Source organism: Giraffa tippelskirchi, chromosome 8, assembly GCF_054371585.1.
Source record: "Giraffa tippelskirchi isolate mGirTip1 chromosome 8, T2T-mGirTip1v1.2.pri, whole genome shotgun sequence".
Taxonomy (NCBI): Eukaryota; Metazoa; Chordata; class Mammalia; order Artiodactyla; family Giraffidae; genus Giraffa; species Giraffa tippelskirchi.
The window spans coordinates 159,066,024-159,080,895 of record NC_137282.1 but is presented as its reverse complement, the minus strand read 5'-3'; the positions used below and the strand labels follow the sequence as shown (position 1 = coordinate 159,080,895).

Sequence of the window (14,872 nt, the reverse complement as noted above, 5' to 3'; positions counted from 1 at the left end):
ATTCCCATCAAATCCTGATACAAGTTGTTGTATACTTGTTAAATTTTGCTTTATAGTACAAATTCCCTTCAACTTACTATTCTTTATATTCTCCTTCATGCTATTAATATTATTTTGAGGTTGATACCAAAATGAAACCTCTAGCTAGGTGGTTCCCTGCTGGTAAAAATTTCAAGATGTGATCAAGTAGTTTGCTCTGTATTAATTCATGTCAACACATCAGAAACTAAAGTATTTAAGTTTTTTGTTCTGTTTTATTTTTCAGTTACATTGAGATATAATTGCCACATAGTACTATATAAGTTTAAGGTGTATAATATAATGACTTGAAATATACGTTATAAAATGATCTTGACAATAAGTTTGGGTTTAACATCCATCACTTTATAAGCATTTGTCATTACTGTCAAATGACTAATAATCCTGAGTATCTGTGGCATGAATTGAAGCCATAAAGTTAAAATTTCTCTTTCCTACCAAAGTTTAAAGAGCCAGAGGTATGAATTTGGGAAGGTTTTCACAACGCATAGAAGTAGTTTTCTAAGGGGAAAAGGAGAGATGCTGTCCATTTGTTCAGCTCTTTCTCCTAAGTGTTGTGAAAAATTTATCACTGTTGGCATTTAATGGGAATAAAGGTAATTAAATTTTCCAGGTAGAGCTATAAACCTTCTTCTCCCAAAGTTACAAGTTAGTATCAAATGGTGAAAGTGAGTATTTAATGAAGTAAAAGAAAGCAATGTGATCTGTTGGTTCACAGTAATTTGTAGGTGACAATTTTATCTTGTTTTTTTTTTTTTTGTCTGCATGGGGAGACTGCACTCCCTCCCCTTTTTCTTTCTTTTAAGCTTTCTGCCTTTGGGTGTTAGAGATTTTTCCCTACTTGAACTAACCATGTCTGAGCAGGACAGCTGACCTTCAAAAGTAAATACGATTAAAGCTGAACAAATCAGGTAATTACAATAAAAACATGGCTTGACAAGCAACCTCTGAACAGAATTACAATTCTGTATACACACTACACATTCAATTAAAATGATTGGGAATGAAGAAACTAATGCCTTTACCTAAAGATTTTTAAGGTGTCAACATTCTACCTTCTGCCATGGATTAGAGAAGAGATTAGGAGGAAAGGAAAATTCTAGTGATTTTATGCGGGATCGCTGTCCTCTAAATGTAGAAGGTCGTTAATTTTAGAACCCGAAGGTGCCCTTCAATTTTAAAAGAATTTTTATTGTATCATCTTCTAAATTCTCTGTTCATATTAAAGATTGTGTTAATGATCTATAATTACGTTAGAATTCCTATTTTACAAATGTCTTATTATGCAGATTTTACACCATGTTTGAGGAGATATAATCACACAGTCTGCTATTTTGGCCAGTGACGAATAGGTAGACAGCTGACTTGCAGAATCAAATCTGCATGTAGGCACCAAAGAAAACGCCACTTATTTTTATTTTTTAGAAAGTTATTCAATGACAATATGATAGCATCTTAGTTAAGAAATCAATTAAAATCAACCTTATGATTTAGTTTGTCAAACTCAATTTTATTATTTTTATTTTTCCCTCTTCTCCATGAAAATGCACAATGGAATGCTGCTGCTGCTGCTGCTAAGTCACTTTAGTCGTGTCCGACTCTGTGCGACCCCACAGACGGCAGCCCACCGGGCTCCGCCGTCCCTGGGAGTCTCCAGGCAAGAATACTGGAGTGGGTTGCCATTTCCTTCTCCAATGCACAAAACTGAAAAGTGAAAGTGAAGCCGCTCAGTTGTGTCTGACTCTTCGCGACCCCACGGACTGCAGCCTACCAGGCTCCTCCGTCCATGGGATTTTCCAGGCAAGAGTACGGGAGTGGGGTGCCATGGAATATATATAGTTTATTTGCATTTTGTTTTGGCAATCTGAGGTTATAACAACACAAGAAAATATAATCAAGCAACTTAATTTAATTTCCCTAATCTAACATTTCCAAAAACAGCATTTTGCAGTTGTGCTTGAAAAAAAAACAAATCTTTTTTTCTGTATTCTGTTGTTATAAACTTTGCATTGTTTAAAGCAGCTCCAGATTCCTAAATAGTCAAAATATACTGCTACAGATGTAGTCATGGGGACATTCCTTTCAAGAACAGGTTGACCAGGTTGAGGTCACTATGATGTGTTAATACAACAAATCTTTTCACGTACCAGTATTAATTTTTTATTGTCGTAAGTATAAATAAGAAGATTAGTTAAGTATATGAGTGAACTATCTCAAGATTCACTTTCTAGAAGACTAAAATGATCATTACTATGCTATCAATTTGCTGGAGAGCTGGCAAAATGCCAGTTAAAGCCTAAAACTATTTTCAAACTTTTCATAATTGACACCGGTGACCGAAATTCTAGGTTCAGTCCCTTGAGAGTAAAGGCAGTTCCTTTCTCTTCATCTGAAAATCTTCAGGAAGTAAGTTCCTATGGGTTTGTTTTTACACAAACAAGATAACATTTGCTAATGGCTTTTATTTATTCTCTGGTTGCTTCATAAAATGTTTCTCACCAATTTGATTGTCAGTTGTTTCTAAGTAAAGTCTGTGTCTTTTCTTTCATAGTCTCCGAGTTTCTAGCGGGACATAGGCAGTCAGAGTTCTGAGCCCCTATCTGTTTTCCTCTTTACTGAGTCTGTTGGCCTGAGCAAGTCATGGTATCGCTGTGGCTCGAGAGGCCTCACTGCTGTCACGGGTAATATTTCCTGCCGACCTATCTCACAGTTTTGTTTTATCAACTGAATGATGCGGTGTATGTGACTCCACTTTGTAAAGTCTCATGAAACTCTATGCTGTCCTTATTGTGCTGCTGTTCACATTTAATAAGTGCTCAATGTAGCAATGCCTGCTTAATGAAGGTGATACATATTAATGCTTAATTTGAACTTTAATTCCACTGATAGGGGCTTGTTAAACTCTCCCAATAGCTAGTTATGTGACCTTAGATAAGTCCTTTCCTTTCTCAGTTGCATCTATAAAATGGAACTGAAAAAAGCTCAATTATACTCCATATATCATTGTAAATATTAAAGTATGAGAAAGCATGCATTGATTACTATATATCAATATACAATTGCAGGATATTAGTCAAAATTATACTTTCAACACTTTATCATGAAAAAAGTTTTAATATACCAAATTCCATATACCCACCTACTGAATATTTTATTATACTTGCTTTATCACATATGTGTCTTTTATCAATCCATCAAGACTTCATTCTAATAAAATTTTAGATCTGAAAATACCTTAAATGTGATAGAATCCAGCTTTTTCCCTTTATGGATTCTGGAACAAAAGGCCACAGGGTATAAGTGACCTGCAAACTGTATGCTGCTCACAGCTGAAAACTACATTTTTGGAATGATTTTGTTGCTTTTTTGGCAAACAGGTTTTCAAGCTTCCACTGTGTATAGTATAGTAGTAGTGTCAGTCACGCTACTGACTCTTTGCATCCCCATGGGCTGTATCACTCCAGGCTCCTTTGTCCGTGGCATTCTCCAGGTAAGAATCCTGAAATGAGTTGCCATTCCCTTCTCCAGGGGATCTTCCTGACCCAGCGATCAACCCAGGTCTTCTGCATTGCAGGCAACTTCTTTACTGTCTGAGCCACCAGAGAAGTCCCAAGAATACTGGAGTGGGTAGTCATTCCCTTCTTCAAGATATATAATCCAGCTTCTTCCCTTTATGGATTCTGGAACAAAAAGCTATAGGGTAGAAGTGACCTGCAAACTATACACTGCTCAGAGCTGAGAACTACTTTTTGTTGGAATGATTTTGTTGGTGTTGTTTAAATAGGTTTTCAAGCTTTAGCTGTATGGTTAGAAGTCATTTTAAGTAAAAACAAGCAGAAAGGGTTACTTTTTCCTCAGATCTGCACCACACATTGGATATTCTATACGGAGAGCTGTAGTAAAAGACTGAAACTTGTTCCTGCATCCCAGCAAGCATTTCCATAAGCACATCTACGTTTGGGTGACCATCCTCTTCTTCTAAACCTTCCCACCATAGCTAAGCATTAGCATGTGAAAAATTGCATCTGTCAGAAATGTAAAAATAATTATGCCCACCTTGGTCTTTTCTACTTAATAATTTGGGCCATGGATTGGTAACCTTTGTTCTGCCTACTGTGCAGTCATAAATTACTTTTATAGATCAAGAGAATTTGAACTTTCAGAACTGCTGTTTTAGCTTAAAATGTTATGATTTAGATATTCTATTTATGTAAGAAGAAACTAATGACTACTCTAATAAGCAATTTCTTTTTTTATTCCTCATTCAAATTTTTGCCTTAGCATAGGGTTTCTTATCTCAAAATAGTAATATATCTACAGAGGAGAGTTTGACTGTGTATGTCGTCACTGTGCATTTAAACGATCATAAGAGGATTAGTGCAGGACTCCCGTAGTAATGTGAATGCCTGAAGTCTCATCACATTGCTACTCTGACCGCTTAATGTAAGTGGGTTTCAAGAGATTTATTTGGAATCTTTTTAAATCACATACAACCCCATATTATGATATTTGGGAAGTTAAATAATTGTGTTGATTTCCCTTACACTAGAAAAGGCTAAGACATTTTCAAATATCAATTTAAAGGTGACATGAGATAAACTTTCTAGATTGCTGTTATTTTTTCTAGGTTATTCACCTAAGAAGAAGCAGAATTCCACACAAAAATGAGATGAATATCTTTCCTTAAACTACTATTGTTTTATAGTTTGATTGTTTATTATTTAATAATTTCAAATATGACAGTTATTTTGATTTAGTTTCTTTTTGCCATTGCAGGCTGTAATATTTAATAACTGGTTCTGTATTATGGAATATAGTTCCTTAATATAAAAGCAACTTTAAATAATAAATATATAGTTATTCTGACACATGCACTTTACTGCTCCAATTAAAATGTCTAAAGCTTTATGCTTTATTTGAAATTTTGTCATTTTTATATTTTCTCATCTGACCAATGTGATAAAATGATTTGTCAGGATATCTTACAATCCTTTAAAGTAGCAAAAACCATTTTTCTCATAAACTCCAAAATATTCCCACAAAGTAAGTAAATGCTGTGCATTATTGATTTTATTTTGCTGTTGGGGGAAATCAAGGCATTAGCATAGGTCAAGTAGTACTTGACCATAGACTAAAAATTACTCATGAAATGCATGGAAAATTGTTTGAGAGTGCTGATCTTCCAGCATGCAGAGTATCGTTCCATTAGCTTTCAACACATTCATCTTAAAGATAACCCATTACCTGCCCTTTGGAAGCATCATTCAGGAAAAGCAGCACAAGAGAAAATCTGTATTTCTCCTTAGCCCATAGCATTGTGTTTACCTTTAAAATAAAAAGCAAGTAATAAATGATCATTGAGTTACCAAACATGAAGCAATGAATGAATAGCAGAAAGAAGGAACAAATGAGTGAAAAGACAGTCTGGGTGTATCCATACTCAAAACACTCAGACATGGGCTTGGAGGGAGTGCATTGTTTTGAATTATAACAGTTGTGTTTTTTTTTTTTCTCCCATTCTTTCTTACTATATTTACATTAATGGTGACCATGCTTGAAAGAGAAAGAGCAATACTGACTGTCCTTTATATCATTCCCTCTGGTCCTGCTTATGGGAAATCATCCACTATGACCATAGCATGGTCTGAAAGGAAAGGAGTGATGGGGAAAAAAAAACCTCCGAAATTCTGGCAGGTTGCCAAGTGAATCTCATGTCTAATAACGTCATCTGAAAGCTGGATAATCTGTATTTCTTCAGGCACCACATCCTTCGGTAGGATTAAAGATGAGAAAAGACGTGGAGAAAATAAAGTTTCTAAGAACAGTACCTTGGGTTAGTTATCTGTCAGAACCGCACCACTGCAAAAGAAGACGGGAACTTTTTAAGACTAGAGCAGCGTGTAGGGAAGAAAAGCTCTCTGACTTCCATTTTAGGTCGATTTCCTTGTTAGGTTCTACATAGTGGTTTTCTTCTTCTAACTTCGTGAGGGCAGACATCTGGGCATGGGCCAGTAGAAGCAAGATCTATGACTAAGATCTTGCAACACAGTTTCCTTGGGAAATAATATTTGTTCATGTAGAACTTGCTTATTCTCTTTGGTTGGGTGCAATGGAAACAAAAACATTACTGTTAATTAATCTGTTTGCAGTTCTATTCTGGTCCACAGCTCCAAGAAATATATCTCAGAAGTCTGTGAATATAGTAGCCGTTAATCAGCCTTAAGCTTTCGTATTTATCCTAATTCAAAGAAGTCATCTCTCAGACTATTTTGTGCTTGCCCCACACAACTGATGATCCACTTAACTTTCCAGTTGTCTTTCAAGTTTACTTGGTTTTTCCGATGTGTTGTAGTCCGTCACCTTTGAAAGTCTGACAGAGCGCTGTTGTTTTATCTCATGCTGTAGTACTTTGGTCTTCTGTCTGTTTCTGTGACGTCATTGGCAGAGTGCATGCTGAGATGTCATATCAGAAAGAAAACGGGGTGGGGGGGGACGGGATATAGATTTGACCGAGAGAATCTGAAAGGAAAACATATGAGCTAACCTTGCCTCTCACAGCCTTTATCTGGGACATTCGGCATGAAATTAAGTTATGACCTATATAGTTTGACTGCACTGTATCTCAGGATGCAAACTTTGATCAAGTATTTTTCTTCTGTGTAATGAAGATTGGCTTTCTACAAGGAATTTTACCTATCTTTTAGAAGGTCGGACAGTTTCCCACCCTTTAGAAAAAATCCTTCTAGTAGCTACATGACATCTATTTATAGACGCTACGCAGAGTATTCGAGAGAAATGAAAGACTTCTCATTGTCATCCTTTTATTCCTCTTCCTTCAATAAATTCAGCTCCTTACAAAAGAGTTGCTCTTGATGTTATTATTTGTAGTATTCAAGTGAAGAAAAGAGAATCTTCAGTGTTCCTTAAGTGTCCATAATAAATGAGAACATTTAAAAAGCTAATTTGAGTGGAATTTGTGTCCAGTATTGAGACTGTTGGGCTTCCCTGATGGCTCACACAGTAAAGAACCCGCTGTTACAACAAAGCTAGAACTCTTCTGGTGAGAAGGGGCAGGGTACTGCCTGCGGGGTCCACTTGCTCGGTGGAGGAATATATTTCTTCTCCCAACTAGATGCCTGATTTCAATAAAATTATAGTTTGTTTTTGCTTGTTCATTGACTTGCTTGCTCATTTTAGAGCTAGGAAGGGAACCCAGAGTCCAACTATTCCAGTTCTCTCACAATACAGGTGGTGAAACTGAATTCTAGAAAACAAGGTAGGATCTCACAGGTGCTGAGTGTCCTGTTTACCTCCAGCTGATTCTTAAACTCTGAGTCTAGGTGTTCTGTGAGTGTAGGAGAGATGGTTTATTTCAATGTTTGACCAAAATGACCTGTCATCTAATGTATAAGGCCTTCAAGTAACGAAACAGCCAGAGGATGTTGAACACCCAACCAACGGAACAAAGGCTCTTTGCTTAGGAGCTACATGTCAGTGACCTCTATTGTCCCTGAAGTTTCTGTGTCTGATGGGATGCTGCTGTGATCGCAGCTCACTGTGGGGAATAATTCTGTTGAGCCTAGTGCTACAAGTGCAAGGGACCCATGGGGACCCAGAAATGGAAAAGCAACAGGAATATGTAAGGTGCCTGATGGATATTTATCTCATCAATACCAGAGACATTTGTGCAATTCCCATAAAATTTCTGGTATGATAAGACTGTTTCTCAATACTTTAAGCTCTGCTCTCTTTTAAATATCTAGGATTCTTAACTTTTTCTACTATTCTAAGTATGTAGTCGATAGGTTACATATTCCTACATTCCCAGTGGTTATGACTCACCAATATATGTATTCAAATGTCTAGCTCCTCAAATTACCTCTGGTATGGAGCATTTTTATAAGGGTTTACCTCTGTAATTGATGTTTAAATACTATTTTTTAAAAAATATAATACTTAATGTGATTTTTCAAAGTACTCAGAAGCCAGATTCCAGTTAACCTCAGGCTTGCACTGATGGTTAAAAATTCACAAATTGAATTTGTACCATCTTCAGAAATCTCTATTTTTTTCTTGTTAACTTGTGATTTGTTGGGAAAGGCAAGGTGGGTCCCCAGCTTCTGGGTGATTTTAAGAAGTTTTAAAACTATACTGCATTACCCATGCTATTGAGCTATTCTACTTGCTCTATCTAGGCAAATAGACATGAAAACAGACACGTTTGTGTAAGTCAGGTGAAGGAAACTTACCAAAAAGGGTAATTTTTTTTCCCTTTTATGTCCTTTCTGCATAATCATCCTTTCCCACAAACTCAAAACTCTACAGAGTCCTTTTACTAGAATAATCCACTTCTTTGCAGAGTGAGCCATGCTTAACACAATATTGTTACCAGGAAAAAGAGTTCCATGATTAACTAAGAAATGACAACAAAGAGAGAGTTTGATAAACACTTGAATCTCAACAACAATAAGCAGGTTTATTTCAAGTTTTCTCCATGAGTTTATTCAGTTTTCCTTTTTTGGTAACTGTGCCCGGGGTGACTATAAGGAGACAGATAATCCATGCAAAACTTTTCAAATTTAATTGGGCACAGAACTATTTTAAAAATATATATCTTAGAGATGCAGTGTTTTGTAGAATAACTTTGAAAAAACCTTGACCAATCCCTTCCTAACCCAGCATCCTATTTAACTTCTTCCATGAATATTTTAAATATGTGCTATTTAATTATTTTTCTCTTCACATTCAGTGAAAAAAAGAAAAATGGAAATATTAGTTGCTAAGTCATGTCTGACTCTTTGGGATCACATGGACTGTAGCCTGCCAGGCTCCTCTGACCATGGAATTCTCCAGGCAAGCATACTGGAGTGGGTTGCCATTTCCTTCTCCAGGGGATCTTCCCAACCCAGGGATGGAACCCGGGTTCCAGGCAGCTTCTTTACTCTCTGAGCACCTAAATGAGTTTCTGATTTGTTGCTAATAATAGAAGTTAATCACGTGCAACCATTTAACGTTTTCTGGATTCTGCTTGAGATCTTGTAAACCTGAAACAGGAATAGAACTTGAGTGATACGGACCAAGGTCACCTTCAGTTCTAAAGGGCAACTATAATAGAAAATCCTAAACGTTTCTGACTTTTCCTTTAATTTTCTTCTTGAGGAATTTGTGTATCTTCCATGAAATATATCCCTGGTTTAAAGCATTCATGGTAGCACGGGAGAGACGTGGTCGGAGGGAGAGGATTTTCTCCTTCCTGGTTCTAGTGGGTTTTAGTTTGCTCTTTCCTGCCCCTGCTACATTTTGAGTCAGTAGGGCAGGGGAGTGGAGCCCTCAGCAGGTGCCCTGCCCGTTCTGCATCCAGAGTGACTTCACAACCTGGGCCGGAGCTTGGGATGACCTTGCCGTGGGTCTTCCCAATGCGGCCAGCACATGCTCCAAATTCCCACTGAGAAGCTGTCCTCCAGCCCACCTTGAGCTGTACCAGCCAGGCTCCCTTGCCTGCAACCCAGAGATTTATGGTCCCTCCCAGAGCGGATATCACGTACTCCTGCTCTCACATCATGACAGTGCCCCAGCTCCCCTTCCAGGCCTGCCCATGAGCTTTGGCTTGCTTACACCCTGAAGGTTTTCTTCTTGCTTATACCCGCCAGGGAAAACCAGTACATTCCTCTGCCATACAGTGGAAAGAAATCACACCTTCTCCAATGAGGTCAGAACCTCTGCCTTGGGAGAGGGCTTCACTTCCAACTTTGTCCTGTTTTGAGTCCTTTCTCATCCCTAGAAAACCTGTCAGGGTTCTCTTTACATCTTTGTACTAACTCTTCTAAGATAGTTCAATAATTCTTAATATTAAATTCCTATTTTTAAATTACTCAGATATCTCTTTTTTTAAGTACGTGAACTATCTCTCCTGATTGGACCCTCACTAATACCTGTTCTAAAAAAGATATCTAGCCCCAATTCCCTAGAGAGGCAACATACCATAATGAATGTAGCTCCTATTTTTCCTCCACAATTCACATACTAGATCTGCCCCTTAGCAGCAGAATCACCTTACATAGCCTCTCATGAGCCTCTCACAGCTTCATCCTTAAAACCCACAAAGATGCGAAAACCTAACAATTTCATACATGTGGAATATGTGAAATATATGTGGAATACACTGACTGTAACATGGTATGTACTAAATACATAGCAGAGAATGTATTAACTAAGTGAGTTCTTCATTAGGATCCTCTTTCCAAACATAAAGAAAAATAAGAATGTCATAGTTATTTTTGTCTTCCTTTATATAAATTTTATAAAGAGTAGAGAGAAAATATAATAATTACTCTGGTATAAAAATATTCACATATATGAGTAGGGAGAGAAAATACTAGCTCTTTCTGATAATAAGACTCAACTTCATGAGAATGCTTTAACTGTGGTTAGGGATATAGCTCTTAAGTCTTGAACGTCAAAATGTAGAAAGGAGGGCTGTTTTACAAGCAGAGGTATTTATGGAATCAAGAGTGCTGGAATCAGCATCTGAAGAAAAAGGAAGCCAAGTTTTGCAGGTGAACATCCACAGTGTCCTTGTAGCTCTGGCCACTGTCAGGGTTAGCAGATAATAACTAACAGGTACCCCATTTCCCAGAGAATTGCCCTGAACTGTACCACTGTATTCTCTTCTTGAGGGGTAGAGCCAGTCTCTGCTGAAAGTTGATTGATTTGGTTGTAAGAGTCCTGTGGCCCCCACTCCTGAAACTTAGCTTCAGAGCTTTCCATGGGATCCGTCTGAAAATACTGGCCTTCACCGTCCCAATCCTGCTACCCTGAGTCCACTTCTCTCTTAGTAAAGCATACAAACACAAGGTAAACTATGGAAGACACTTGTCTTTGAGGCCCCCAGTGAGCTTATGCCTGCTTATTCAAGCCTATGTAGCCTTCTCCTGCATTTACATTGAGCTGGGCCTGGTGTTAAGCTTTGGCTGATGGGATGTTCAGCTCAGTTCACTCACTCAGTCGTGTCCGACTCTTTGCGACCCCGTGGACTGCAGCATTCCAGGCCTCCCTGTCCATCACTATCTCCCAGAGCTTACTCAAACTCATGTCCATTGCATCAGTGATGCCATTCAACCATCTCATCCTCTGTCTTCCCCTTCTCCTCCTGCCTTCAATCTTTCCCATCATCAGGGTCTTTCCAATGAGTCAGTTCTTCACATCAGGTGGCCAAAGTATTTGAGTTTCAGCTTCAGCATCAGTCTTGATGGGATGTTAGTAAGCATATTGCAAACAGAGGTTTGCTAAGCTTCATGTATTGGAATGTGTCACCTGAACGCTCCTTCTTGGAACCTAGTTGCTCCCTGAGAAGCACAAACCATAGGAAGAGTCAAGTGGATGAAGCATGGGGCATTCTCAGAAGTTTCACATGAGTTCACAACAGCCAGCCAGCACTCACTGTCAACCAGGTGCAGGAGTCCAGCCAGGTGACACAACAACAAAAAACCCACTGAGCTAAGCCCAGGTAACCAGAGGATAATGAGAGATGCTTCAATGGTCAAAATCTGCAAAATCGTTCATAGCGCATGCTAAGTAGCTTCAGTCTTGTCTGACTCTTTGCAACCCCATGGACTGTAGCCCGTCAGGACCCTCTGTCCATGGGATTCTCCAGGCAAGAATACTGGAGTGGCTTGCCATGCCCTCCTCCAGGGGATCTTCCAGACCCAGGGATCGAACTTGTGTTTCTTGCATCTCCTGCACTGGCAAGTGGGTTCTTTAGCACCACCTGGGAAGCCCAGACAATTGCTCTTACTTTACCCTATATTCAATCCTCCTAATCACTAAAATTTATCTGTATTTCTGTCTCTGTTTAAAACAGGCCTGGCTAGATATCTTAATTTCTCTTTGCATTTTACTTGCCAGTCAGTTCAGTGAGTCATGGCAAATTATGATGGTACATTTTCACATTTATTTTCTAAGACTCAAAATTACTTATTTTTTAATACTTTAAAGCGTTTCAGCCTGACTCTTGAAAGTGAGCGATATAGTTTCAATGCAAAGTGGTTATCTAACAGTGAGTACCTTCTAAGTGGTGAACGGTCTGTTGTAGTTAAGGCTTCATTAGCCTCATTTCTGAAATGGCACCTCCTGATCTCATCTTTATATTTGACTAAACAACAAAAGCTTGGTTCCAGGTCCCATTTATATTTGTATTGTACTCTTCTTATATTTATTTTAAGGATTACACAGTTGTTATTACTTCTAACATTTTTAAGGTAATGAGTCAGTCATATTTGTATTTTCTTTTTCTCAAGTAGCTGCTCAATAATATGAAGAAAAATTCATCCCAATTATAGTAACAATTCTAATAAGTTTATGAATCTGCATAAAAATATTCCAGTATACAAATAAATGCATAGCTATATATTTATGTATAGTTCATAAATACACATGTGTGTATATGTGCATATATTAATGTACGTAATTAAATGAATAAATATTAAGGAACAAGTAGAGGTTCTTGTTTGCTGAAATTAATCCTACCATATCATAGCCAATATGTTACCCACATATGGGTAGTGAATATAGCCTGGAAAGCTGTGATAGCATTTCTGAACTACACATCTAAATAATGAACAACAAACTGTCACAGTAAAATTGTCTGCAAGCATTAACTTGTACTAAAGGCACCATCCTACTTAGGAACAAAGACGGCACTGTGAGAGCCTTTCTTAACAGAAGATGAAGCGGTAAACAAGTCTTTAGACATATTTTTTTCCCTCAGACAAAGCTTCTGTTACCACATTATCTTGTCAAGTTGTATGAAGTTTAGATGGATCAATACTTACATAGGTAACTTCTAAGGAACACCTGGCCTTCCAGGAGGTGACATGTTAATTAAATAGATAGCATTCTTTTTCCTAATGTACAAACGCTTGAATTTTAGTGCTTCTTTTGGATCCCTTAGTCTCTGTTTTAATACTTTCGTGAGCTCGAGGGCTAAACCAGCCAAGAAACCTAGTAAAATGTAATAATTTGGGAATGTTAATAGCGATATTTTGGCCAAAGAGAAAAATGAAAATTTTCCCTTTGATCTCATTTGGACTTTTTTGCTTACCGCAAAGTATGAGGTATGTCTCTGAGTCTTAAAACACATATTTTGTAAGTTAATTTGGTTTTGAAAAATATTAAGAATCTTGTCTAATACCAGACTCACACTTTAGTGATTGCCTAAGCCAGAATGTCAAATCTGGCTGGTTTACAGATCTTCAGGGCAGGAGCAGTTCAGAATCAATTTTATTGTGGCTTATGAACATGAAACAGCCAACCTACCTAAGAAGGTTGCCCTTTGAGAAAACAATGCCCTCACTAAATCCCACATCATTTTTTTTAGCATGGAAATAAGAATACCATTATTTACTTTCAATTATATAATCCAAAGAGTATAGAATTTGAAGTAAAAACTGATGTTGAATCACACTGATGCCACTTTGTAAATGAAAATTCTTGAAACTCTTGCTTTCTGAGATGCAACTTCATCAGCTTAAATAACAATGAAATTCTAAAATAACTTTAAGAATATATTAAGCATGTTCAAAAATATTACTTCTTTTTCTTTTGTCTTTTAACATGGCCATTATTATTCTCTTTCACAGGAAAAATAAGACTTTCATTTGCATTTTTAATTGGTAAATTTTTATTCTACTTTCTAAAATTCACAGAAGTGATTAAATAGAGGACTGTCACTATTGTTTGTCTAATTTCTAAGTTTGTTGCAAAGCAGGAAGTTCTAAATATTTTATTCATGATTAACAATGCTAATAACTGATGATATGTGGATTAAAGAAGTGAAGTTACATTAGCAAACATTTAAAGCAATAATAGTCTATTAGAAGGAGTGGAATAAGATGTATACTAATGAAATACTAGTGAAAGTTTTTGTTTGTACAACTTTTCAGGAAAATATTTTGTCAGTGGGTATCATAGACCATCAAAGGACACCATACAAAAATATTTATTATAATACTGTTTGTTATGCAAAAATTCGAAAACAAAGTTATCTAACACAACTAGAGTTTAAAAAAAAATAATGGTCCATCTATATGTCAGACATTTAGTTAGTCATTTAAAACATTTTCCAAAAAAATGAAAAGAAAGAGGAATAAAGCACTCATGATATAGTATTAAGCTAAAAAACGTTTGTAAAACTACATAAATATAAAGAATGAATATACTTTTGCTCCACCTTTCAAAAGAAGGAAAATAACCAAAATCACTCTATGCTTTGATATTTCTTCTTGATTAATACATGCTAATTCTAATGGCATTTGAAATTAAAATTTCTCTCTCCTCAATGCCATATGCTACTGAGAATATATAATTTTCTGTGTTTTGTTTTGTTTACTGTGGATCATTTTTAGTCCAGGGTATCTTCCCAGCCCAGGGATCAAACTCAGGTCTCCTTCACTGCAGGCAGATTCTTTACTGTCTGAGCCACCAGGGAAGCCCCTTTAAAGGGTGCATAACTAATGCATTTAAGGGGTAATATTTTTATCACACTCCCCCCAATTTTTTTCCTACTATAAAGTTGTGCCTATAAAAACCTTGGACACAGTGCTTAGTAACTGTGTTGAAAAATTAATATTTCCTTCTTCTCCCAACCCACAAATATGAATATTTTCCCAAGAATCTATCTTCAACCATTTCTTCTCCAGTTATTCTCTCTTCATTCGTTACAAATTAAAACTTCTGGCTTCAACTAAAATCTTAAAACAAATGACAACCCCGGGCTGACTTGTCTCCCAGGTTACAATCCTGCACTTTAGCGTGTGTGTTGCCATCTCAGTCTGTG

At 37.1% G+C, this 14,872-nt stretch overlaps 1 long non-coding RNA gene across 1 annotated transcript in view; it reads left to right on the top strand.

The window, feature by feature from the left end:
- The first annotated feature begins 2,110 nt into the window (after nt 1-2,110).
- Nucleotides 2,111-14,872, top strand: part of LOC145516307 (uncharacterized) — a 56,376-nt gene continuing 43,614 nt past the window's right edge. The window contains exons 1-2 of the long non-coding RNA XR_014061288.1: nt 2,111-2,445; nt 2,591-2,720. This is a non-coding gene — a long non-coding RNA (uncharacterized LOC145516307). The remainder of the gene's footprint in view (nt 2,446-2,590; nt 2,721-14,872) is intronic.